At 52.4% G+C, this 25,272-nt stretch overlaps 1 pseudogene; it reads left to right on the top strand.

Annotated features, from left to right (window-relative positions):
• Nucleotides 1-22,357: 22,357 nt before the first annotated feature.
• LOC129062048 (histone H1.8-like) lies at nucleotides 22,358-25,040 on the top strand (annotated as a pseudogene).
• The last annotated feature ends 232 nt before the right edge of the window (nucleotides 25,041-25,272 follow it).

The raw sequence follows: 25,272 nt of genomic DNA, 5'->3' as shown, positions 1-25,272 counted from the left end.
GAATGCAGTGAGCCGTGACCAGGCTATGGGGTCAAAACCAGCTGGGGCGCTCTCCCTCCTGGGAGCATGCTCGCAACTTTCTTCCCTCTCAGGCGCACATCTCCGAGCCTCTAATGGTCCCCATAAAACTTGCAGCCAGGGGAGCCATGGGCAGTGGCAGCTCGTCCTTGACTTACCCCCTGGACCTGTCTCCAAGGCCCCTTATCTCTGACTTTCCAGTGAACCTCGGCAGCCCAATGAGGCTCACTCTTTTCCTATAACACTGCCAGAGAGCCAAAGCAGCACCTCCTGGGGTCTCTCCGGTTGCTCCTGCTCTGCTGAGCCTTTCCTTGTTTCACTGTGTCCAGCTTTAATAAATGTACTCTCAAAAAACAAAACAAAACAAACAAAAAAAAACTGAGCTGGGACCACGGAAGGCAGAGGTAACAGACTGGTAAAGGAAGTAGATATGGTGTCGGGCAAGGCTTGTCCCTGGTACGGAGGTCGTTAGCATGCCGTCCCTGACAGAGCTGGGCATGTCGACCCGAGGCTCCAAAGTATAGACTCAGTCTGGTCTTGTAACATCTCTCCCATCAGGAGAGAAGCTTCCCAAACACATGGCCATCTTTCCTCTCCACCTCACATTCTCAACATGCCTGGAGAGAAGTTTGATCCCTTAGAGCTTGATGGGCACTCCCTGAGCACCTGCGGTGCGTGGGCCAGGCCTGAGGGAGGGGAGCAGAGCACCACGTGCTCCCAGGCATCCTGAGTGGCTCGCTTAGCCAACCTGGGCCCAGTTCTACCAGTTATCAAGCTGGACCTCCCGGGCATACGGTGTTCAGAGAAGCTCAAGCGCAATTTCCATGCAACTAGGTAAACGACACTCTTTACCTCCTCATCACCTCCTGGACATGCATGGACCCTGATCTCTCTCTGGATGTTCAGATGAGCCTGTTGGTTCCGGCTGAAGATCCACCAGCCAGCACTCTGGATCGAGCACCTACTGTGGGCGGAGCTGTGTGCTCAGTGTGCAGTTATCACTTTTTGTTTTGCCTGATCGTCATTCCTTCCTCCGTATCCTGGCCCACCTACCTGGAGTCTGTAAGATTCCTGTAGGTCCCATCACCAGAAGTAAGTGCCTGCACCAGGCCTGGCCATAAGAGATTCACCCCACCCCTCAATCCTGGCCACAGCAATCAGTGCAGGGATCTGCGTCAAAGACTTTTTTGCTGGAATGAGTTGGGGGATAAAGCTCTCTCTGGTAGAATATGGGAACCTGGGCCTGCTGGTGGGCATCTAGCCACCGTGGGAGGGGAGTCAAGGCAAGGAACAAAGACGCCTTCAACTCCTAAGGACATCCCTTGAGCTCTGAGAGCTTCCATGCCCAGAATGGTCAAGCTCTATAAGCACCTACACTCTGTCCTTGCCTAAGTTAATCTGAGTTGCATTTTCTGTCGCTTGGAACTAAGAGAATGTTGGCTGCATCAGGGAGGGGAGGGGTGCAGGGATAAAATGAAGGGGAAGTGGAAAGGGTTTTACCTTCAGAAAGGTCCCCGGCGGAGGGGAAATACAGTTTGCATTCTTGGGTGTCCGATCTTCTGTTTTTTAAACCTGTGTGCATGTGACCTATACACCCAGAAAAGTTCTTATACCCTTTAGCTCTCTACCAAGTAATACATTTTCAAAATGGAAAATTTACCAAAAAAGATAAAGGAAGGAAGGAAGGAAGGAGGGTCATTTGGATCCCATGATCTACTGCTTTTCTTTTTTAGTGTGTTAAAAAATGACAGTAGGGTCACACTGCACATATCACTTGAGTCTGTTTTTCTCCCCACTGTACACGGTGACCTTCTTTAGGAACATTTAAAGGAAACCATTACGAGTTAAGGTTCTTGGTAAGACCAAAGTCACATGCATCTCACCACCTAGTTCCTCATCTTGTTTCAGAAAGAGGCACAGGAAGCCATCTGTGGATGGAAAAGCAGCGATTTTTCTCCGTCATGTCCCCTTCAAAGGAAGTCTAAAAAACAGACCAGTCATTGCTTCGCTCATTCAACGAGCGAATGTTCAGGTGCCTCCCACATGCCAGGCGCTGTACTATGCACTCAGGGTATGATAAGCAAAGCCAGATGGTCTCTCCTGTCATGGAGCTTAAAGGATGGTGAGGAAGCATCACTCACCAAATGCTCGCTAAACAATGGAAAACATGAGCGTGACAGGTGCTACGAGAACATACCATGGGAGGATCGGGCCCAGTCGGGAAGGCTGTCCTGAGGGAGCGGGGTTTGCACTGGAATCTGAAGGCTGGAAAGGTGTTAGCCAGGCCAAGGGAGGGAGGCGAGCACTTCACACAGAGGCACAGCACAAGAGAGGCGCTCTAGCTGGAGAGAGCATGTCGAGGACATGCAAAGCTCAGGGTGGCGGGAGCAGAGAGCAGGGAGCGTGTCGCGTGACAGGGCAGGTGGCACAGAGAAGTAGGAGCCAGGGGACGCAGGGCCCTGCAAGTCTCATTAATGAGCTTTGTGTTTATCCTAAGAACAAATGGGAAACCCCTGTGGTTTCTCCAACAGGTCTGTATGTTGACATGACTTGACCTGTGTCCTGGGAAGGTCATGTGACTGCACTGTGAAGGATGGATTGGATAGGACCAAAGTGGACTCAGGTGTGGTGCAGAGACGGCTATGGCAGGGAAGGCTAGGGTCACTTGCAGAAACGTGATGATAATAGGAAGTAGAGATGGGGGGGGTTGTAGAAGTATTTAGAAGATAAAGTTGGTAGAGCTTGGTAAGTAGTTGGATATGGAAGGTGTGAGAGAGAGTAAGCGTGTCAAGGGAGGTTCCTGGATTTCTGCTCGGCCTGCTCAGGGGGGCAGGTGGTGCCAGTCACAGGGTCAGGAAATGCTGAAGAGAACCAGGCTGAGGAGACGATGAAGTGTTGTCTTAGACACACTGAGTTAGAGGAAACTCTGAAACACCCAAAAAGAGATGTCAAGTAGACCGCTGGATGTCTCAGTCAGGAGCTCGGAGATAATATGTATGAGTCATTCGCAAAGAGTGTACACCGCGTCAAGAAAGCAACGAGCTGGTGTCAGTGATGCCAGTTCACTGCTCTTCGCGGATAAATCACTGCCCGCTCTGGGACACGGGACCCTCCAGTGTTCCGGGAGGGCTGGACCAGAGCTCTGTCCAGCTCTAACGCACCCCGAATCTGTGAGCGTGAGAGGATGAGGCATTGCCTGAATCCATCCCCCAATTTGGGGAATGTCCTGGCCCTGTCAGACTGGCCATGGGGTGTTCTTGTCGGGACCTTGGCTATGCCTTCCCTGGGCACAGACCATCCTTTGCATCCAAGAATTCTGTTCTTGAGTGGGAAACCCAGGCCCCTCATCCTTGTTTAAATGGAAGAATGAACTATTGATGCATAAGCTGCTGTGGTGCCGGCAAGGCAGATTATCTGAGCGAGGTTAAGGTCAAAGGAGTGAACTGTGGGGCAAGGATGCTTCTAACCACGGGCCCGCCAGGCCATTCTCCAAGGTTTTCAAATCCTTCCTTTCCCCCAGCCTGCTCTTTTCTGAACTTTGTGCTCTCTGCACTCTTCCTAAAAATGTGTTGCTAGGTTTCCATGCCATGTTTGCTTATTTCACAAGTGACCCAGTTCCCAATGATGCCCCAGGTTCTAGCGACCTTTTCTGGCTAGAGTAGCCAGCCCACGGAACAGTGTCTTCCTGGAACTGACATCCAACCCCCTCTCCTGGATCCTGGCCAACTTAGAAACTTGTCTATCATGTGCTAGACAATGGACATATAAAAGGAATGAAACGCAATTCGAACCCTGGAGAACCCTTCCACCCAATGGTTTTGAAGTGTGAGCTGGACTACTTTCCCCTAAATTCATTACCAGCCTCTACTCCATCATAAAACCTCTCTCCTACTCAGTCTCTTAGCCTTGGAGGTTGTCCCAAAGATCATTCGTACTGGCAGTTATCACTTAGTAAGGACTTACTCTACACCAGTCTTGATGTCAAGCACATCACATTTTTTTATCTCATTGAATCTTCAAAACAACCTGTGAAGTAGGTTCTGTTTCTTCCACTTTACCCTCGAGGGCCTGAAAGAGATGAAGCCACTTGCCTGAGTTCAAAGAGCAGGGATTCAATCCCAGGTTTGGTCTGACTTGAAAATGCCAGGACGTACCCACTCTATTCTGTCATCTCTGTCTGGGACAGTTGAGTGTTCTCTGCCTGAGAACTTGGTGTTAGCCAAAGGAATGCAGGAATTCAGCCTTTCCCCCCAAGCACCTAGAACAAGAATGCCCGACAAATATTTGCTAGATTAATTTGAATGAATGAAACACTTTGAAAAATCTCCTCCCTGCCCACTCTTATCAAGCACAGCTTTGAAAACAATCAACTGCAATCTGTTAAATTCCTTAAGAACAGAATAAGAGTGAATCACTGGGGAACTCAGGGTACCCTCCAGGTTAAAGGCCCAAAGCAGTAGTTCATGAAGCCATAACTGTAACCTGTAAGTAGACAGGTACTTGGATTTCTCAATTACTTTGCCAGTGACCTTTAACAAAGGCAAAAGGTTTTTTAACAAATAATGAAGCAACACTTTTGAGGGGGGAAAAAAAAGAGTAAATTGAAGCAAAGTTCAATATTTTCTCATTTTACTCTTCAGTTGAAAACTTTCGGCGTTTGCGCGGCCATATTCAAGGTCTCCCTCGCCCATCGGCTCAAGCCCACGCTCCTTCAGACACACCCACCCCACTCCGGACTGCCTTTGACAGGACACGCCCAAGTACGTACCGCAAATTACCGTCCCCGTCAAAACCCAAACCCAGATCTGCCCGTTCTCCTCGCTGCTTCCTCCCCAGCGCAAGAATCTCCCCTAATTCCCACCCGTTTCTTAGCCTAATTCTCTCTATCCTCCAATATCCCGCCAATAAACTCCCTTTCCTTTAAGTTATCTAGAGTGTGTTTTTATTACTGGCATCCAGGACAGACACACAGTCATAAAGTAGGGTTTCATTTCCTACCTGAAGCCGTCGCAGAAGTGCTCTCAAGCAGTAAGTAGCTTTGACGCTCAGACCAAGGCTTTACTGTCAGGCCACCGGAAAGACACCTGAGCAAGTGGGAATGGTGCTGGGGTAAGAGGAGTGAAAAAGAGGAAGGGAGGAGGGGAAGAGCCATGAATTTCCCTGCTAGGCCTGAGGGGACAGCCATGACCAACACCGGCTGAGGCTCTACCGACGCCAGGACCTGCGTCCACATCAGAAGTGGACCGCGCCAGGCGTTCTCTAGCCTCTGAGTCTCTGTCTTGGCGGTTCTCTCAACTTGACTCTCCTTTCCTTTCCTCTTTGTCTGTTTACACTTTATTCATCCTTCAAATTCTCGGAAGTTTTCAATGTCACCACTGCCCATCGCCCCATACACACGCTCCTCACACACACCACCTGGGGTCAGTGCTTCTCTTACGTCATTCCCGTGACAAGCAGGGCTTTCTGATCTTTATCCCACATTGCACCTTCCCAGACACCCCACGTGTCCTAGTCTCCCCAGCAATGAGCACAGAGCCTGGTCGATGGTAGGGATCATAAAATAGCCTGTGGTCAATTGTTTTACCACCTTATCAAATAGTCGTAGAACCATTTATGGAGCCAGCCACCGTGTGCCAGGCCACTGATGTGCTTCATCCTTATGTTAGGTAAGATAGGTAGTAAACTAAGGCAGCAGGGAAGAGGGACACACATCTCACCGGTTGACTCAGCAGTCCTGAGCCTGGTCCGATCAAATTGTGGGGTGTTGCGAACATCACGAGCAGCGACAGCACAGGAGAGGAGTCCTTGAGACTCTGTGCTGCGAAAGGAAGACTCTGTAGCAATTTCACTAAGACAAAGAGCCTCTACTGGCTGAGGAAGGAAGCCTTTGTAGCTGGCCCTTCTTCCCAAGGTTTAGAAGGAGGAAAAGGAAGGGGAATCTGGAAGCTGACTAAGGTATACAACCCCTGAACCCCAATAGTCAGCGCACTTGGATTAGCCGGGTGCCCACTTGTAGCCAGGTGCTCAAGTGTATTTTATAAACTTACTAACAAACTTACTAATAAACTTAATAACAACTTTATTTCCTCTATACGTGGGGCATTCAGACTAGCTGGGTGCCTGCTTGTGGCTTTGTGCTTCTAGGTGTTTCATAAATAAACTTGCGATCTCATTTCCACTCTATGTGTTTGTCTGTTGCTTGAATTCATCTCTTGCAAGGGAGGTAAGAACTGAGGAACACTTGGGGTATTGGGGGGGCCCTGATTCCGGTCTCTCCCTGGTAACATTTAGGCGCTGCGACCACCGTGCAGAGTAGGTCTGATGACTCCTACTTTAAAGAGAAGGGAGCGAGAGCTCAGGGAGGTTCAGTAACTTGTCACAGGACACACATTTAGAAAGAGGTAGAGCTGAATGTGAGCTCAGGCCTTTAGGATTCGAAAGCGTTTCCTGCTATCTCCTGAGCTTCAAGTCACCCAGCCTCTGTCAACTCCAAATTCCAAACTCTGTAACTCAAAAGAAATGGCTTATTAGCTGTGTGACCATAGATCAGTCACTTGACCCGACTTGGTCTCAGTTTTTTCGAGTGTAAAACAAGGCAGGGATGACTACGTGACTCCAAGGTGCACCGTGGCATAGTGGTGTCCTAACTGCAAATGTTAGGATGAGGCGGAGCTTCGCCTAAAGGCAAACAGCTCTGGCGCAGAGGCCTAGCTGGAGTCTATCAGCGTTTTCTAATCTGGGAACGTGCACGGAGCCTTGATCAGCGCCTGCAGACCCCATCACGTCTTCCAGCTCCCAGGAGCGGGTTCCAGACTGAGTGTGCAAAGAGCTCCTGGACCTGCCGAGCCTGGGGGTGTGCCAGGCCGCTTGGTGGTTTGTTTTCTGGCTTTGGAAGTCGTCCCTTGCCTCTGCTGGGCTGGCGTCTCCTCAGGAGAGATGCACCCAGCTGTTCCCTAGGAGTTGCATCGACAGCCCGTGGTGGGCACTCTCACCGGGCTGGCCAGCCATTCCTGCATGCGGCACGAGGCCTCGCCAGCGTGCGGACCCTTCCCCAGCCCAGCAGGTTTCCCCTGCTGCCCCCAGCTGCCCCGCGGCCCACTGTCTGCGCAGCAGGCAGCAGAGCCGTTCTCAGGAGCATAAGGCAGAACAGAGTGAGCTTGTGGCCCGCAGCAATGGGGAGGTTGTACTGTCAGTGGGGAAGTGCCCTGAAAGGGCTAACAGAGCCATAGGGCCATACTTTTATGTTCATGATTTTTAAATAATCACGTAGATAACAAGAGAGTGAGCAAAGAAAGCCGAGAGAGAAAAAATGCGCACAGGGAAGACCTCCACAGCCCAAGGTGAGAATGAAATCTCTCCAGGTTACTGGAGTCCTGCCCCAGGGCATTCTGGGACTAGCTACACTTGACCAATCAGAAGTCAGCCAGGGTTCGGGCACCACCAGCTCCCACTCAGACCCACCCAAGAGCCCACTCAGGAGCCCCACTCTTGTTTGATGATGAGCCCAACCCGCCACAGTAAATGCACAGGGGAGAGGCACAGGGCCCAGTCCCTGATGGTCCCCTCCCCGAGGCCCCAATTCCCAGGCGCCACGCCCCGCCCCCGCCCCATGCATAAAGGCTGTACAGGGCCACTGGAAAAGAAAGGTGTTTGATGTCAAAGCCTGCTTTGCAGCAGGAAGCAAAACCTCATCTGGCTTCCTTCCTTCTGGCCTGGTCTACAAAAAAGCCTGGAGCCAGAAAGCTTCTCATCCCGAGACACCTTGCACCCCCACCCTCATCCTCCCAGTAGGGGAGGCTCCGCCTCTCCCTCACACTGCCCCTCCCCGTGGCTCCCTTTCCACGGGGCTCCATCTTCCTTCTGCTCAGACTTCAGGCACTGGTCCCCACCCCGGCCGCCCCAGGAAGACAGGGATGGCGCGGGGGGAGGGGGAGCGGCGCTCAGCCTACTTGCTCTCCTGCCAGGTCTGGTTTGGAGAGGGGGGCGGTGTTGGCAGCACCCCAGAAAAGGAGGAGAGGAAAGAATGGGGCCTGGGGGGCTCTCCCTGGGCTGTACTCCAGACACTACATGAAAAGTATGCAAATGCCATACAAAAATAGCCTGCGAATCTTTCACCTCTTCACCCTCTGTGTCCTTCCCCACCAGGGTCTCATGACCCTTAGTCCAAAAGTTGGGGAGGGGACTTTCTTACTCTCCCCACCTAACAGCCGGGGGGGCCTTTGCTCTGCCCTCACCCTGCAGCCCCACCCCGTCCTTCCGTGTTCTCACCACACCCCGCCCATTGCCTGACCTTTGGCAGCTGGAGGAACCCTGTGCTCCTTGCTTTAGCTCTGGCACCTTCATGAGGGGCTTCTAATTGGGTTCAGACGCTAAAACAGTGGTGGGGAGGAGCCGGATAGGAGGGGCCTTGCCTGCAATTCCAAGGGAAGCTTTAGACCCCCCCAGGGGCGCTTTGAGGAAGTCCAAAGACTCTCCCGAGTGTGTACTCTGAGTGTTTACTCTATTGTAATGATGACTGAGACCGTCGTTGCTGTTCTACCCTCAGGGAAGGAGGCCCTAGAGGCCAGGGAGTGGGGTTTGTGAGAAAGAAGCAGAGTAGAGTTGGGTATGGTAATCGCTGCGCAATGTATACATGAGTCAGAACGTCACCCGGTACCCCTTAAATACTCACAATTTTTATTTGTTAGAAAAAAAAGGTGTGGATATCAGACCTGAGCTGAGATAATCAGCCACGTTTAGAGTTCAGCATTTGCAGAGTTTAATGCAAAGGAATTGCCCGCAGCTACCTGGAGTCCTCCTGTACTCTGGTTCTTTCAGTGAGCTGCCTTGGGCCCTGCTTCCCTATGGAGCTGTCTCGGGCCACCTAGGAAAGATGGAAATGGAGCTCTGTCCCCTGTTCTCACAGTACCAGGCTGGGTGCCTCTGTCCCCATACATGTTCCACGAGTGACGCCACAGTGCAAGCTCGTCGGGGCCCTGCTTCCTCCCCAGCCCCTTCCCTGGACTAGAAGGGAGGCCCTACACCCACCACCTCCCCAGGCTTGGCCCAGCCTTCACTGGGCCTGCCAGCAGCTCGGGGCTAGGGAGGAAGCCTAGAGAAATCTTTAGCCTGGATAGGAAGTGCATGAGCCAGTTTCAAAGGCTCTGCAGCCAAGGGAAGGAAGCGACTTGGGGTGGGTCCCCAGGGTGGTCAAAGGCCTTCCAGAGGGAGGAGCAACCGAGGATGGGGCCTCAGGGAGAGGGTCCCTGCCCTGCCCACCAGGAGTCCAGAGGAGCCGTGAGCAGGGCCAAGATCTTCCCCAGTGAAACCCAGCACACACAGGTGATGGAATTTGTGGCTTCCACACAAGCCACAGCTTATTCATGGCCTGGCCTGCAGGAATGGGAGACAAGTGACTCAGTACATCTTCCCTTGACACCAAGGAGAACTCTAGCCCCAAACACCCAAGGGTGAAATTCTCTATTCCTTCCAAAGGCTTCATGAACAGTGGCTCTGCAGCCCGCTTCAGTACCCCGTCTTCAACCTATGTCACTCTGGTCCTTTCAGCTGCAGTCTGAGTCCCTGTCTTCCGTTTGTTCTCAGGAAAGGGAACACTGAGTCTGAAACAGGCCTTGATAGAGTCAGGCAGACGGTCTCCCCCACCCCACATCTCTGGCCCCCGGGTGAGCCCAGGCCGGGGTCCCAGGGAACTCCGGCCTCCGCACACCTGACCTCTGCTCACTCCCCGAGTGGCATTGGTTGATGTCTCTGTGTGCCTCGCCTGTTTAATCTGCAGAACGCCATGGGGAGGCGAGGGCTCCTGCCAGCTATGCCTTACACACAGGGAAATGAAGGCTCAGAAAGCTTACGCCTTGCCCGAGGCCTCGCTGCTAGCGCAGGTCAGAGCCAGGACCGGGATCCAGGTTTGGCTGAGCCCTTTGTGCCTGCCCTGGGCTCCCTTTTACGTCCTTCTCCCCAGGAGATCCTAGGTCATGGCGGCAGAGGTGAGCCCACTAAGGAAGGGCCATGTGGATCTTTTTTTTTTCTTCTTCTCACTTTGGCAACGCTGGAAGGCACTTCTTAAAGTCAGCTGGGGCTATCCCTTTCCATTCGGTCCTCCTTACACTCCTTCCCTGTCTGGTTCCTGCTTCCTCTCCTAGGAGGCCAAGAATTTTAGTCCTTGAGCCTCTTCCGTGGACTGACAAACATCAGGGATTATCTCTCCTACCTCTCTCCACTCCCTGGGGTCAGAGTGCTTGACCCATTTCCTCTAAGCAGCTATTCGTCCTGACAGAAGGGAGGAAGGAGGGAGCCGAGTAGAGAATTCAGAAACAGAACGAGACCCAGTTCTTCTGCAGGAGGTGGATTTCTACCCGTAAATTCCTTCTAGAATAAATAGCACCATCCACCTCTTATTTGTGGTCAGATTGGAGATGTCACCCTGACACTAGGCCAATGACTAGGGCATCATGGAGCAGCTCTCCGACCCCCTGGACTGTCTCGTGGGCCAGTTGTGGAGAAGCCGTGCGCCACAGCTCACCCGCCCTCCACCCAGCCTTCTACCTCCAGCTCCCCTGGTTCCACGAGGAGTCCTTGGTTCCCCATGGACTGAAGAGAGCTCCACCAGGACATGGCGACCCCGGCTCTATCACCCAATGTTTCAGTCCAGTCTGTGGGAAATGGCCAGGAAAGCTGGAGGAGGGTAAGGCATCACATTCCTGACTTTGCAAACTCTCCAGTCTCTCATAGATTGCTGATGGAAGTATAAACGGGTACAACCTGCGAAACTTTTGGGCAAACCTGCCAGAGCTAAGCCTACCTGGCCAGGCTGCTTCTTATGTATAACCAATAGAAATTAGCGCTTGTGCTTACCAAGAGACATGCACAAGAGTTCATTGTAGCTTTACTCCTCATAGCTCCAACCTGGAGATGACCTAAATGCCTATCAATAGGAGGGTGGATAAATAAATAGCAATATTTATATGCTACACAGTAGTGCAGAAGAACGAACTGCTACATAGAGCAACAATGGTGAACCTCACAGACATGCTGTTGAGCAAAAGAATTCAGACACAAAAGAGTACTTACAGTATGATTTCGTTTCTCTGAAGGTCCAGAGCAAGCAAACTGAAATACAGTGGTGACCTCTGCCCAGGGGGGCGCTCTTTCCTGGGAGAGGGCGTGGGAAAGCCTCATGAGGGTTCTGGCAGTGCTCTATGCCATCGATTTTCAACCTTTTTCATCTCGCGGCACACATGACGTAATTACTAAAATTCGGTGGAACCCCCAAAACCTATTATACTTTTTGGCGGATCTAAAAAATAGATATAATTTTGATTCATTCACACCGGAGAGCTATTATTGTGTTGGCTGTTGTTATTTCTTTTTATCTGACAATCTAAGGGAAAAGAGGTCAGTGCCCCTGACTAAATAGTCAGGTATTGCATGTTTTAAAAATTTTTGTGGCACACCAGTGTGCTGCGGCATACCAGTTGAAAATCGCTGTTCTATATATTTATCTGGGTGGAGGTTTCGCCAGCATATACATGTTACATATGTAAAACTCCATATGGCCCTGGCTGGTGTGGCTCAGTGGGTTGAGTGCCGGCCTGCGAACTGGAAGGTCACTGGTTCAGGTTCCAGTCAGGGCACATTCCTGGATTTCAGGCCAGGTCCCCAGCTAGGGGTGTGTGAGAGGCAACCGATCAATGTATCTCTCACACAGGGATGTTTCTCTCCCTCTGTTTCTCCCTCCCTTCCCCTCTCTCTAGAAATGAATAAATATAATCTAAAAAAAAAAAAAACAAAACACAAAAACCACCTGGCTGTACACTCAAGATTTGTAAATTTTATTATGTAAGTTATATTCTCCACCCCCCTCCCCCAAAAAAACCTCCAAAGAGAAGGCAACAAAATATTAGATGGTTTTGTTTTGGTTTAGTTTGTTTTTTGTTTCTGGGTATTTCACTGCTGGGAAAAAATAGCTGGCAGCCTCAAACCTAGCCCAAGTCCACTTATATACAAAAACACTATCACACCTCATATGGCCCAGGTGGAGAATGGCTGCTACCCAATGTCCTAACTTGGAGACTGGCTTCCCGTGTGTGTGTGTGTGTGTGTGTGTGTGTGTGTGTGTGTGTGTTTTCGCGTGTGTGCATGCATGTGTGTGTTGTATTGTGTTCAATTAGACGACAAACTGCCAGAGGGCAGAGAACGTATGTGTAAAATTCCTCTTAACGCTACACCATTCACAGAGAGATTTATTCCAACAAAATTTAGGGTGTGCCTACTATGTGCCATGCACCCTTCTGTGGACTAGGAATATAGCAATAAAACAGACAGAACTCCCAGCTCCAGTAATAGCAGCCAAACTTGTGGACAGCGGATACAAGCAGGAGGGGGGATCTCAGGGGGACCTTACCTCCTCTGTGGGCTTCACCTTTTCCAGTGAGGAGCCTTGAGCCGCTGTGCCTCTGTGGTCTGGAAAGCAGGGCCGGACGTGCGCCGACAGGCCTGTTACCATAGCTGCGCTATCAGTCAATGCTTGCCAATGGCTAAACATGGTTTTAGCTCATGTCTCATCTCCCAGAGCAGGCAGGGACAGTCCCTAAGGTGTCAGGTCATGGGGAAGGCAAGTGCGCTGGAAGGTCTGTGAGCTAGAGTGGACACATTTTGTTGGATTCTTGGTCCTATCGCCCCTTGTCTATGTCACTTAATCCTCTGCACCTTCTTCTTCTTAGTACACAGGATGGTCATACCTACCTCAAAGGGCTTGTTTGAATGAATGAGATGGATCATGTGCTTGGGGCACAGTGGTTGTGAAATCAAGAGGAGCCATTCAGATTGATTGGAAAGACAGACACACACAGGCAAAGGGAGTCACTCACCCACCTCCTGCTTCAAGTACGCTCGTTGCCACTTCCTCAGCCTTGCGCACAGCTCTTGACTCCTACGCCCTCTGCCAGATCAGGACACTTCCCACCTTCAAAACTCAAGACATGCCTTTTCCAGCTAGTCTTTCCCAACTACCTCGTCCCTTCACGGCAAATAGCCCCGCTTCCGACCCCCATATGTCTGCTGCCAGTGGAAAGTCTGCTGCTCTCGCGGTTGATCTCCATTGTTTTCCCCATTAGATTAGCCCGTGCTCGAGCGGGGCCTGTGTCTCCCGATCAGATTAAAATCAGATACCAGCCACATGGGAGCCATTCATGCACGGCCTTCAGGCAGACGCCACGCTCCTTTGTTTCCACGTCTTGGTGTGTGCCACTCCCTGGGTCTGGAATGCTCGTGCTCAGCCCCTCTCACCCTATTTGCAGCAAGTTGCCAAATGCACTCTTAGAGACCCCCTGGACCCAGCTTAAACATCTCTTCCTCCAGGAAGGCTTCCTTGACTCCCACACTAAAATTCCTTATTTTATCCTCTCATGGCATCCAGTAATTGTCCTTCAGAGCACGGACAGCTAAAAATAAAGTAGCAGCAAGGGTCTTTTAATGTTCGTCCCCCATTAAACTGAAGGTTCAAAGTGGACAAGTACATTGCCCCGGTATATTGTCAACACCTAGTTCAGTGCTTGGTGCATGGTAGAAATGTAACAAATACTTGTTGAATGAATGAATACTGAAGGAATGAATGAATATAGCTTCTCCCCACTACTCCCAGGTTCCAGCAGGCGTCTGTCTACAGGACTCCCTCAGCAGCCAATGAGGACAGACAGAAAGACCTGCTTCCAGCTGGGATATATTCTTCCTGGAAATGTGTTGCTTTTCTTCCATTGAGCCCTGAGTCTCCAGGTTTTCTGTTCATTACAAACTGTTATAATCCCCGCAAGTATGAGCTCAGGAATTAGAGTTTGATCACACACTCTTTATTATTTGGCCAAGTTTTACCTGCGCAGGGGCCACCTTTCCCTCGAAAGGAAAAAGGCGCGCCGCTGTAAGGGTACACGGGTTTTTATAAGCAGAGCAAGCAAGCAGGATACAAGGGCGGGAAGTGGCAGTTAGCGATAGGCTACTTTAGGCAGCTTCTTTTCTACTGATTGGGTTCAAGGCTGTTTATCTGAGGCAAGGCTCAACCGTTGTCCTATCTTGTTACTAAGGGGGGCTCCAATTCTTCCCTTTATCTTGGGGTATTGTTTGTTCTAGTTTGGGTCAACTTGTTCCCCTTAGTCTGCTCACATCGTGTTGTTCTTGTCCCATCTGCAAGTTGCAGCACCCTGAGGTTGTTTAGTCTTTCAGCTTAGTTCCTAGTTCCTGTTTCTTGTTTCGGCCTAGACTTGACCTAGTTTTAGAGTTTGGCCCCTTCACAAACCACCCCCCTTCCCTCACCTCCAAAGAACACATTCCCCAGTCAGAGGGAATCGCTCCAAGGGGTTTGCCCCACCGGGAGAGACTGGGCAGCAGCCTGGTACCGCAGCAGCAACCACAGGCTAAATATACCCTGCTTTGCATTCTGTTTGCTTTGAAGCACACCTGGCAGTCATGCATCACAGGCTGGGAACTGCGCCTCGCCGCCGCTCACCCTCTCCGGCTCCAAGGAGCAGCCCCCACGGGCCTCCCTTGAGAAAGCCAGGCTGGATCCTTGAGTCCACCACCACCCTCTCCCCCAGCCCGGGTTCATGCCTGTGTTTTGCCTTTGCCCACTTCTATCAGGTGGTGGTTTCCCCTCACCCTCAACCTCTGGCAGCAGCCAGAACCCACAGGCTGTGCAGGGTCGGTCCCCACTCCATGGGCCGTGGACAGGAAAGCGCTGACTCAGGAGGCGCCGGGTCTGGGGACTGCCCTTCTTGCTGTAGCACATCTCCTCTGAGCCTGTTCCCTCAGCGGTAAAAGGGGCCGAGAGTGATTCTTCCTGTGCTCCCCCTCCTGGGGCTGCTGTACAAGCCAACCAGGACAGCGGAAAGGAAGCCTGCTGTGGGCTGGCCACCGGGACCCTGAGGGAGTAAAGATGGAGGAGACACGCCCCGCCCTCAGAGAGACGAATCAGCCAGAAAGAAGCAAAGCGGCACTCACTACTGAGAGGTGGCGGAATGGCCAGGCTGCCTCCCACGGGACATGGGGCCCACGAAAGGAGCAGCGCCAGGGTCATGGACACCTGCGGACTGCGTAAAAGCGTAGGCTGGGACCTCAGGCCAAACAGATTGAAACTATTGCCCACGAGCTGTGTGACCCTGGGCAAGTTACTTGCCCTCTCTGTGCCTGCTCTGTGCTTTATAGAGGCATTGTGAGGAAGATATGTAAATGAATATATGTAAAGTGCTTAGACTAGTTCTGGGGCATAGTAGGTGCTAAAACAGTGTTAGCTCCTGTTATTATTATCTTCAATTTATTCAACAAATACGTACAAGGCTCTGTTTTAGGCATGGGGAATGTGTCTGTAAACAAAACAGGCTGGAAAAACCTGCTCTCAAGGAGCTTACACCCCCAGGCCTTTCTCAAAAGGGAGGGTGAGCAGAGGCCTGAAGGAGGTAAGAATGAGCCACCACTACGTCAGCCGCAAGGACCCTGGTTCAAACGGGAGCGGCAAAGGCCCTCTCTTAGTTGCTGTGAATATATCTTTAGCTGCAAAAGGGAAATGAGCAGACTTTGTGGAGTAAATTAGAGAACAAAATGCCAGGCATATACTACGCACAGAGTAAACGTTGGCTCCTCCCTTTCCTCTTTGATCCCCCTGAGTCACTGGAGTGGCTCCTCTCTGGTCACTGCGGAGTCCAGGATATCCAGGCCAGAAGCTGCCCCGTTCAGCGCCCCCACAGCCGCCGCCCAGGACCCTCGAGGGCCGGGTGGGCTCGTACCCAAGGCGCGTGCTGCTGCGTGTTCTTGAGGAGACTGAGGGCATGAACCTAGAGGTTGGAGTGTGAGCACCGGCCCTGTTGCCTTCTAGCTGAGGGATCTGCAACAGTTGTCACTTGTGCAGAGAGAGCACTTTGCCATCTCGTCCTTCTACCAGTCCTGAGGCAGACGAGGAAAGTGGAGAGGCTCCCTCCGTGAGAAGGACGGGAGGCTGAGGTCTGAACCTCGTCTGTGGGCCTCCGCCGCCCCCCGCCATCGGGAGTGTTGCCGGGTTTACCCAAAACAAACAAATAAAAGCAAAGTAAAGAAAACAAGACACTGGGCTGATAGTGAATTTCATATCAGCAAGAAATCATTCTTTAGCGTAAGTTTGTCCCAAATATTGCATGGGACATATTTATAGTAAGAAATTATTCATTTGTTTTGACTCCCATTCAAAAAAGAAATTTTTTGAAATTCAAATGTAACTGGGCACCCTGCATTTTATCCAGGAACCCCAGTTCTTAGCCCCAGTCCCGTTTGCCTCCCAGCATCAGAGGTCACCGGGTCATGGGCATGTTGGAAAAACTGAGGTAAGGGCACTGAGGAAGCCCATAAAGATCCTCGCATGCCCCTTGCCGGAGGTGAGCTTTCACTTGAAGGGGGTCGGAGGCTCATCCCATGCCTCCAGTGAGCAGGCAGAGGGCCCTGCTGAGCTTCAGGGGACAGAGATCTGACCCTTCTCTTGCCAGAAAAGTCCACAGGCCCAAGATGTGCCCACTCAGAGCCACATTCTAGCACTGGGAGCCTGGAAGTTCCTGTCCAGTGGGCCTGGGAGGGCTCCTACCCCAGGCAATCCTATGGCTGGGGGGGTGGAGGCGCCCTTGGCAAGGGTTGATGGGTAAAATACAGGACGCCCAGTTACATGTGAATTCCAGAAACACTGGAGAAACACCAAAGGGTGGGCCACCTTTGTTCTGCACTGAGCCAAGCAAAAGCCAGAGCAGCCTACTTACCTCTGCCTTCCTCATCCACCTATAGGTGGCTAGCCCTGTGTCCCGTGCCCCAGAGGACGGCTCTGAGCTGGCAGGAGGGAGCTGGCTGGTTCTTCCTCCCTCCTCCTGGGGGGGCCTCCAGCAGCCCAGCCTTGGACGCCAGCCTCTCGGTCCCTGCCTCTCACCCCAACATCACCCGAGCCGCTGTCCACCTCCATTCCTGTGGCCTCCCGGTCCTTCCAAGGCTTACCCAGCAAGGCCCAAGAGCATTGGCCCCAGAGATGGGCTGGAGAGATTGGGTAATCGTTGCTCTGGTCTAGACAAGTCTGACTCAGCCAGCTTCAAGCAGGGAGCGTTGGAGACTGGCCAGCCAGGAATGCTACTGGTCCAGGGGAGGTGGGAGTTCCGACGTCTGCCTTGACCCATTTTAGAACCCTGTGGAAAATACTGTTCTCTCTTGTGGAGCAGCTTTTCCCCAGGATTGAGGTGAATGGCAAGGACAATGAACCCCACCCCTGAGCCCCAAGCTGCATGAAAGGCCCTTCTCTAACGCCCCATGTCCCACGCCTACCTCAATCCCAGTGTGAGTGTGTAGAGGGCTTAAAACAGCACCCAAGATGTGTGAGCGCTCAGCATACCCGCTGTTGTCATTATCATTACTTACGAAGCACACAAAACAACCCATATTTTTGCTCATTTTGCTTATGAAATGATGAATTCCTAAGGACTGGGCAGGCTTGTATTTAGTTCATTGTCATGGTCCCGGTGACTGACATGGACAAATATGTGCTCAGTAAGGCCTCAACCTTCTGCCAACTCTCAACAACACCCCCATTTGCCTGTCCCCACCCCTAGACGCCTCCAGGTGTTCAGCCCCACTGAGTGTCACCAGTCACGGCCTCCAGTTGCTTGGAGCTCGGGTGTCAGAGGTTCTGGACTCCAAGGGAGACCCTGTCTCCCCCAGGGGTTACGCTTGACTGGAGGGGCCCGAGCCTTCATGGGAACGGTCTCCTGTTTTATTTGTCGTCTTCTTCCTAGCGATCAGACAGCATCAGCCTGGGCTGTCCCCGCCTTGGATGGGCTGCAGGTCACTTCTCCCCTCGAACGCCTGGGGCTTGTTCGCCCACTTCTCTCCTGGGCGGGCCACTCCACAGCGGCTTTAGGAGCTTGGCCTAAAACTGCCGTCGGGGCCGCGCCAGCCAGACCCCTAGTCCTGCCTAAGGTCCGGGAGGGCCCCCGGCATAGCTGCTGTGAGGGCTCACACGCACACGCACCCTCCCACACAGCCACACGCGCGTGCACACGCACACACACTCACACTCACCCCCCCACACAACCGCACACTCACACCATCACCCTCAGACACACGCTTACACCCTCACCCTCCCACCCCCCCCCCCACTCACTCAACTGTCAGCAGCCCACACGTAGGCTACGCTCTGACCAATCTGCAAAGCACATGCTGTAGTAAGAGTCACTTTTGCTTAGGAACCCACATTAGTGGGGGGCATTGAATTTTTAAAAATCTCCAATTTCACCCTCTTTCAAAATCAGCACTGCCCCTGTACCTCCCCTTCTTTGAGACTCCTGTGCTCCTTCAATTCCCCTCCCCCGGCTCAGCCCAGGAATCTCATCCGTCGTCGCAAGCCCAGTCCCCAGACCCACCAACACCCCCAAACCAGAGCTAGAGAGGCCCAGCCCCCCACGCCCGGGCCCTGCTGGGGGCTCTGCCACTGGGCCTCTCTCTTTGTCCCAGGCCTCCTCCACCTCCCCTCACCTGTGCCCAGGCCCCCCCCAACTCTGCCACCCCGATCCCGCAGGTCTGGTTTCACCCCCCAACCCGCACTCCCAGCCCTCTGCACACCTGCTCCTCCTGCTTCTCCCTCTCTGTCCTCGCTGGCCTCTCTTTGCTCAGCCCTTCCTGCAAGTGAAGGGCAGGGCCTTTCAGGAATCCTTTCTGAGAGAGCCACATTCAGGCCTCCGGGACAGGAAGGGCACGGGGCGGTGGGGGGTGGGGGGGCGGTGCATTTCAAAAATAGCTCCTTATCTGAGCACGAGGGAGACCGGAGCATGGAGGGACAGGAAGGGCCTCAGCACCAGAGAGAAGGATGAAAAACTGCCACCTGTGATGGTGTCTGTACCTGGAGCGGGTCTCTTCCTGGGTCTGGGATCTGCGGCTGGGCGTGGGAACAGCGACAGGCGGTGGGTCCTCCTAAGCACTGCACTCCCGACTCTACCAGGGGCTTCCCAGGCACAGAGGACGGGCTCCAAAGACTCTAAGCTAGGCTGTCAAACAGTCAGACCTGGGCTTGTGTGTTTGTTCCTTCCCAGGTGCTGGGTGCCTTGGGGGGTGGGGGGAGACTCACCCTGTGCATAGCCCGAGGGGACCCTCTCCCTGGGCCTCCTCCTGGGCCACTCCTGCCTCCTTCATACCGGTACAAAACCCTAAGCCGGGGACAGCAACCGGGGCATTGTCATGCAGAGCGAGGGGGGAGGCTGCGCTGGGAAAGGGCGCGGCTGCCGTTCTCCTACGAGGGCCGGCACTAACCCATGGGCCTTGGTCACTGTGTAACGTGATCCCACCTTCCCTCCCCTGTCAACCTCTTGTCCACTGTCCCTGTTTCTTAAACACATACCCCAATACCCCCCACTCTAATCAAGCAGGTCTCCATCAGCCCCCACCCTGCACCTCTCTGACAACCCCTCCTCACAGAGATGCCCTTCCTCCCCCGCCCACCACACCTCCCATTCTCTGTAAAGTCCCCGCCCAGGAAGCCCTCCTGGTCCCCTGGCAACTCGCTTCCAGCCTCTGCTCCGCAAGCGCTGGTGGCTGCCCGTCATTCCACGGGGTCCCCCCAACTCCTGCTACGTTGCCCAACGACAAGGGCCTGCCTTAGGCACTGTTTGCTGAGACATAAACATCATATCATGGTTATAATTTTATTTCGTTATCATTACTATTTGTATGAAGTCTCCCCCAGAAATTCCCATTTGGCAAGAGCTTTCAAAGTGCCCTATGTTTCTGGTACATTATTTCATTTAATAATCATCCCTCCTCTTGGGAGTGGACGTTGTTACCCCTATTTATAGAGAGGGGAATGGCGGCAGCTCAGGGCGCAGCAAAAGCAGTGAGACTCGATTCAGCACCACTTGGTACCATTGCTCCCTCCCTCTTCCCTGAAGCCTTCTCTTCACAGCTTCAAGGCCACGGGCCCTGCAGGCTTTCTCTGCTTTCCTGGGGGCTCCTCTTCTTTGGGGCTTTTCAGCTCCCAAGTCCCTGAGGCCCAGCCCTGTCCTTTCTCTGTCCGCATTTGCTCCTGTGACCTCCTGCAGGCTCCTTGCTTTAACCACCACCTGTAGGACGACACCTCACACAGAGTTCCAATTCTCTAACCATTCTCTAACAGTTCTCTTGACTCACCTGCCTAACTGCCTCCCTGGCATGTCCCGCCGGAGTGACCAACATGTCAGACGCCGTAGATCCAAGACAGTACTCCTGCTCTTCCCTGCACTCCCCCTCAAAAAAGCCTGTTTTCTCTCTTCCCGTTCAGCAATGAAAGTCCGTCGGTTGCCCAGGGCGAATAGGCAAGGTCTCCTTTGCCTTCTCTTTTTCTCCCATCGCCCAAATCCAATCATGGGGAGATCCTATTGGCTCCTCCCTCCACTACATCCAGAACCCAACCTCCCTTCATCTCCACTGCATTTGCCTTGCCCAGACCCCCTCTTTTCTCACCTGCATGTCGCACCAGGCTCTACTGACGCTCCATTCCCACCTTCTTACTGCAGCAGGAGGGTCCTTTACACACAGAAGTCAGATAGTGCCACATGTCAGCTCAGAGAGGGCCTCCATCCTCCGGCTCCTGGATGCCCCCACCCTCGTTTCTTCCTATCCCCCCTCCCTGGCCCTCCCCCTGCCCCACCCCCCAGCCCTGCCTGCCTGCTGTTGCTCAGACACACAGGCTTGTGCCCTCCGGCCTCGCCCTTTGGCCTGGCCAGTCCCTCCGCCTAGAGCCCTGTTCCCCTGGGACTTCAGTGGAATTGCTTCATTTCCCTGACAACCTGTTGAGGTTGCAGCCAGAATGAACCCCAGCCCCAGCCACACGCAGACTCCTGGTCCTCCTTTTCTGCTCCACTCTGTCTTTATCTCACAGCCTTTGTTACCTTGTTTACTTACTTCTTTTGGTTGTTAGGGACTGTCCCCCTAGCCCCCATGAGAAGCAACCTAAGGGCAGGGGTCTTTTTGGTATGCTGCTGTTATCCCAAGCACCTGTGATGGTACCTAGCACATAGTAGATGCTCAATAAACACTGGATGAGAGAATGAACAGATTATTCCTTTCCCCTCTTTCACTTCTCTGTGTGCAGCTGGAACTTCGTGAGGCTCTATCTGGGAAGTTGGCCAGGTGGACACACTACATTTTTTTTTTTTTTTTTTTTTTTTTTTTTTTTTTTTAGCCCATTGACTTAGGAACAAGGAAAGGAAGGCCTTAGAAAGCTGGGAAGCTGCTGGAGCAAGTCTGACTGGTTCATCTGAAAGAACAACCACCATTCAGGTCAGCCTGAGCTCCGATGGACCCAGCTATGACCTCTGGGCAGGACTCCTCCCTCTTCACCCTCTTGTTCCCAACCGGAGGGGCCCAGCTGAGCCTGTCACCTAGCCCGCCCATGTCACCTCACCTTCAGTGTGCCCCACCTACCGCCCCAACCTGTTTCCTCTTGTTCACTCCTCCCCGCAGCTTCTCCAAACATCTCCCTCCTGAGTTCCACTCTCACACAGATCAAAGGATGCCTGCTTCGACCTGGATGCCCTTAGCGCTGGATACAGGCAACTTAAACACCGCCGCCGCCCCCACACACATGCACCCCCTGCAGGTTTTATTCCACAGGAGTTGCCGTGGGGCCAGATTGATTCCATTCCAACCCTAGCTCTACTACCGACTAGGGCTGTGGGTGTGAACAAGGCCACTCTGCTCCCAGGACTTCCATTTCCTCGTTCACATGGAGGAGAATTCTGCTGCCTTTCGGGGATGTTGTAAAGGTTAAAGATATTATGTCTGCAAAAATTCAGCACTGTATCTGGCACCCAGTGAGTGCTAAATAATGGTTAACACTCTCAAATCCACTTCTTGAGCATCCACTGCGTGCCAAGCACTGCGAATATGCAGGTGGCGGGGTGGCCAGCTGACACCATGGCCCCTCTTAATAGACAGCATTAAGACGAGGGGCTACAGTCCAGAGCTGCTGCAGGAACTCTGCCTTGGGTGGCAAGCAGATCGAAAAGGAGGTGTGTGTGATTTGAAGGGGGACCCCAGAAACTGTTCTAACTTCTTGCTGTCTGCGGAATGGGTAGCATTTATTAGAGAGAAGTATCAATTGGTTTTATAAAAAGACAAGGTTAACCAGCAAAACCCATGGAGGGAAGAAGGTTTTGGGGGCGCCAGGGAATTCTGGGGTCAAAACCTAGTTCCATGAGAAAAAAAAAAAAGACTAGAAGGATATTCATTTCTCTGTGGAGGGCTTGCCTTCTCTCCCCAGGCCTTCCATGAGCCCACTGTTGGCCATGGTGTAACAAGAGGCTGCCACCTCTGGATCGCCAGCATGTCTGACATCGGCTGCGGTGTGGGAGGACGCTGGTCGCCTATGAACAGCTGCGTAATGAGGCCATCGCCCCAAGAGGTGCCTTGGTGCGCTGTGTCCGCGCCCACTGACATCACAGCCCGCACTGCGGCCTCCCTGGAGGACGCCGGCCTTCCCAGCCGGCAGCGTCGCCCTTCTCTGGACCTGCTCCTCCCCGCGGCTGCCCGGGTTCCCGAGCTCCCCTTCTCGCTCTCCCCGTCCTAAGGCTCTGCGTTTAAATCGCATATTTAAATATCCACAGTTTTTATTTTTAATCCTCCCCTGAGGATACGTTTATTGATTTTAGAGAGAGAAGAAGGGAGTGAGGGAGAAAAACAGAGAGAGAGGAACATCAGTCAGTTGCTTCCCATACTCACCCGCCTGGGGGCTGAACCCCCAACCTATGTTGTGCCCCGACTGGGAACTGAACCCAAGACCTTTCAGTGCACAGGATGACACTCCAACCAACTGAGCCACCCAGCCAGGGCTAAATATCCAGTTTTGCCTGAAATAGATAGGAATCTTGAATCTTGTAATATCTTAATCCCTTAATCCCAAACTTAATCCCCAAATTCCTTAATCTCTTTCTTTCTTATAATAGTGTGTATGGAAACTGATTTTGAGAAATACAGTTTAAATTGCACACATTTTCTAAAACAAAGTGTCTCCTGTGGTCATAGTTTTGCACCACATTGTCTGTGTTTTAACCGCAGCTGGCTTACTTACCTTGACACTTAGCACAAGGTGTTTGCCCCCCACCCCCATCACACCTGTAACACCCACGTGACAACCCTTCAGTAAGATCCCACCAAGCACCTTCTAGGGCAGACCCTGGGTGTAAAGCAAACAATCAGTGAGACCTCACCAGGTGCATGGGAGGGCCAGGCAATAATCGCACATCTCTGACGGTTTTAAGCATTTAGAAGAAAAGTAAAGCAAAGGAGGGGCAGAGTGACCTGCCCGCGGAGCTGCCGCGTGGATCGTGCTCAATGCTAGGCCTGCAGTGGGAGCCTAGGTCCCTTGTCTTTCTCCGTCACCCCCTACGGCTCCCCAGCCACGGGCTGGGGGCTCCCCACACACAGGCTTCAAAATGGATGAGTGTGAGAGCACCTCGGGGTACTTTTCTAGTATTTATTGAGCCTACTATGTGCCAGGGAGTTGGTCTGCAGAGACTTTTTAATATTGGAAATTTTACATAAACACCATTAGCTCTGGACCTTTTTTGAAAAATTGGAAGCTCTGGCAACACTAGGCATGCTTTCTCTTGGGACAACTAGACAGTGACAAGAGGTGGCCGTCTACTTCAGAGAGTGTGAGCAATCTCTGGGTCACTGCCGCTGTTGTCTCTCACGCCCCGCCAGCTTCATTGTCCTGCCTGGCTGTGCTAGTCAGTCATTTGAGTTTGCAAGCCCCGACCCAAGTTGTCACCACAGTGAATACATACAAACTGAGATAAGAGTGTTGATAGAAACAAAAATATATCATGAAGATATATTATCATAAGTGTCAATGTAAGAACTTCCAAACCAGTACAGAGTTTTTATGAGAGTTTATCTGGGCCAATTTGGTGACATTTCCTGGCATTTCCTTCCCAGGAAACAAGATCTCAAATGCTTCAGACAATAAGTTTTGCGGCTTCTTTTATACCTTTGCAATTAAAGAGAGAATGTAAGAAAGCTTACACGAAAGTGGGAGAAAGCAAGGTATAGGATAGTTAACGACAGACACATCTGCATCTGTGTCTTCCTGTGCAGTGGCTCCTGGGGGCATGGCCTCCAGCGACGCCTTGACCTCCTCAGCCTCCCTAACGTCCATGAGCTCCACATCTGGGTGGTCTGGGACTGGAAAGCCAGGCCCAAGCCGTCCCGCCGTCCCACGGCCAAGCCGCCACCTACTCGTGCTGCATATGGTACTAGAGGCACTGCAGGCAGGTGAGCAGCGCCGGAGCACCTTGGTGGTGGCCACCAAGGTTTCTATCCTGCAGAAATACCCTACAGTAGACACCGTCCGGCTCAAGTACCTGCTGAAGCGGGCCCTGGACACTGGCATGCAACACAGCCTCCCCGTCAGGCCCACCAACTCCAAGGCCAAGGAGGCCACCAGCAGCTTCAAATTAGTTCCCAGCACACAAAAAAACTCAAGCCGAGGAAGACATCTACCATGTCATCCCCCAGGAGACCTGCTGAGACCAAGGAGGAGGCCCCTAAGAAAGGTGGCTAGACCAAGGACAGAGAGGCAAGTGGGCAAGGCCAGGAAGGTCCCCTGATAGCCAGACAAGGCCACAAAGGCCCCTCCGGGGGCCACTGGGTCCTGTGGGAAGTCAAAGGGTAACGGCAGAAAGAACAGCCCAGATGACAATGTCCATAGGAAAACCAAGGCTGGGACTTAGAATTCAAAACTTACGGTCACCAGGGGCAAGAATGGTGCAGCTTTCCCAGCCAAAAAGAAAACCGGGAGCACAGTCCCCAAAGAGGCCGCTGCCCAGGGGGCCAGGCAGAGGTCAAAAGCCAAGGCTGCTGCTGCTCCTAAGGACTGTGTGTCCAAGACCGTACCTGTACCACTGGCCAGAAAGACAGAGGTCGCCAAGGGCCCAGGAAGGCCTGGCATGCCCATGAAGGCTTTGTCATCCAATGGGACCAGTAAGAAGGCAGAAGCCAAAAGCTAGAGGCAGAGTGGAGAGAGACTAAAATTCTGTTGGAATTTTTATTCCCCCCAAACCATTACTCTATTTATTTCACTGTAACCTATTTAGCAATAAAGAAAGTTTTCCCCCTCAAAAACAAAAACAAAAACACAACATTATGTGCTCCCTTGAAGGTAGTTATACCTCTGAACGGTCTGAAAAAGAAGATTATTTTGCCCTGACTGGTGTGGTTCTGTGGGTTGGGCGTCCAGCA

This window comes from Pteronotus mesoamericanus, unplaced genomic scaffold, assembly GCF_021234165.1.
Source record: "Pteronotus mesoamericanus isolate MK-2021 breed Mesoamerican mustached bat unplaced genomic scaffold, CSHL_Meso_final scaffold_705, whole genome shotgun sequence".
Taxonomy (NCBI): Eukaryota; Metazoa; Chordata; class Mammalia; order Chiroptera; family Mormoopidae; genus Pteronotus; species Pteronotus mesoamericanus.
The sequence above is the reverse complement of the archived record's forward strand: the minus strand, read 5'-3'. Positions and strand labels throughout refer to the sequence as shown.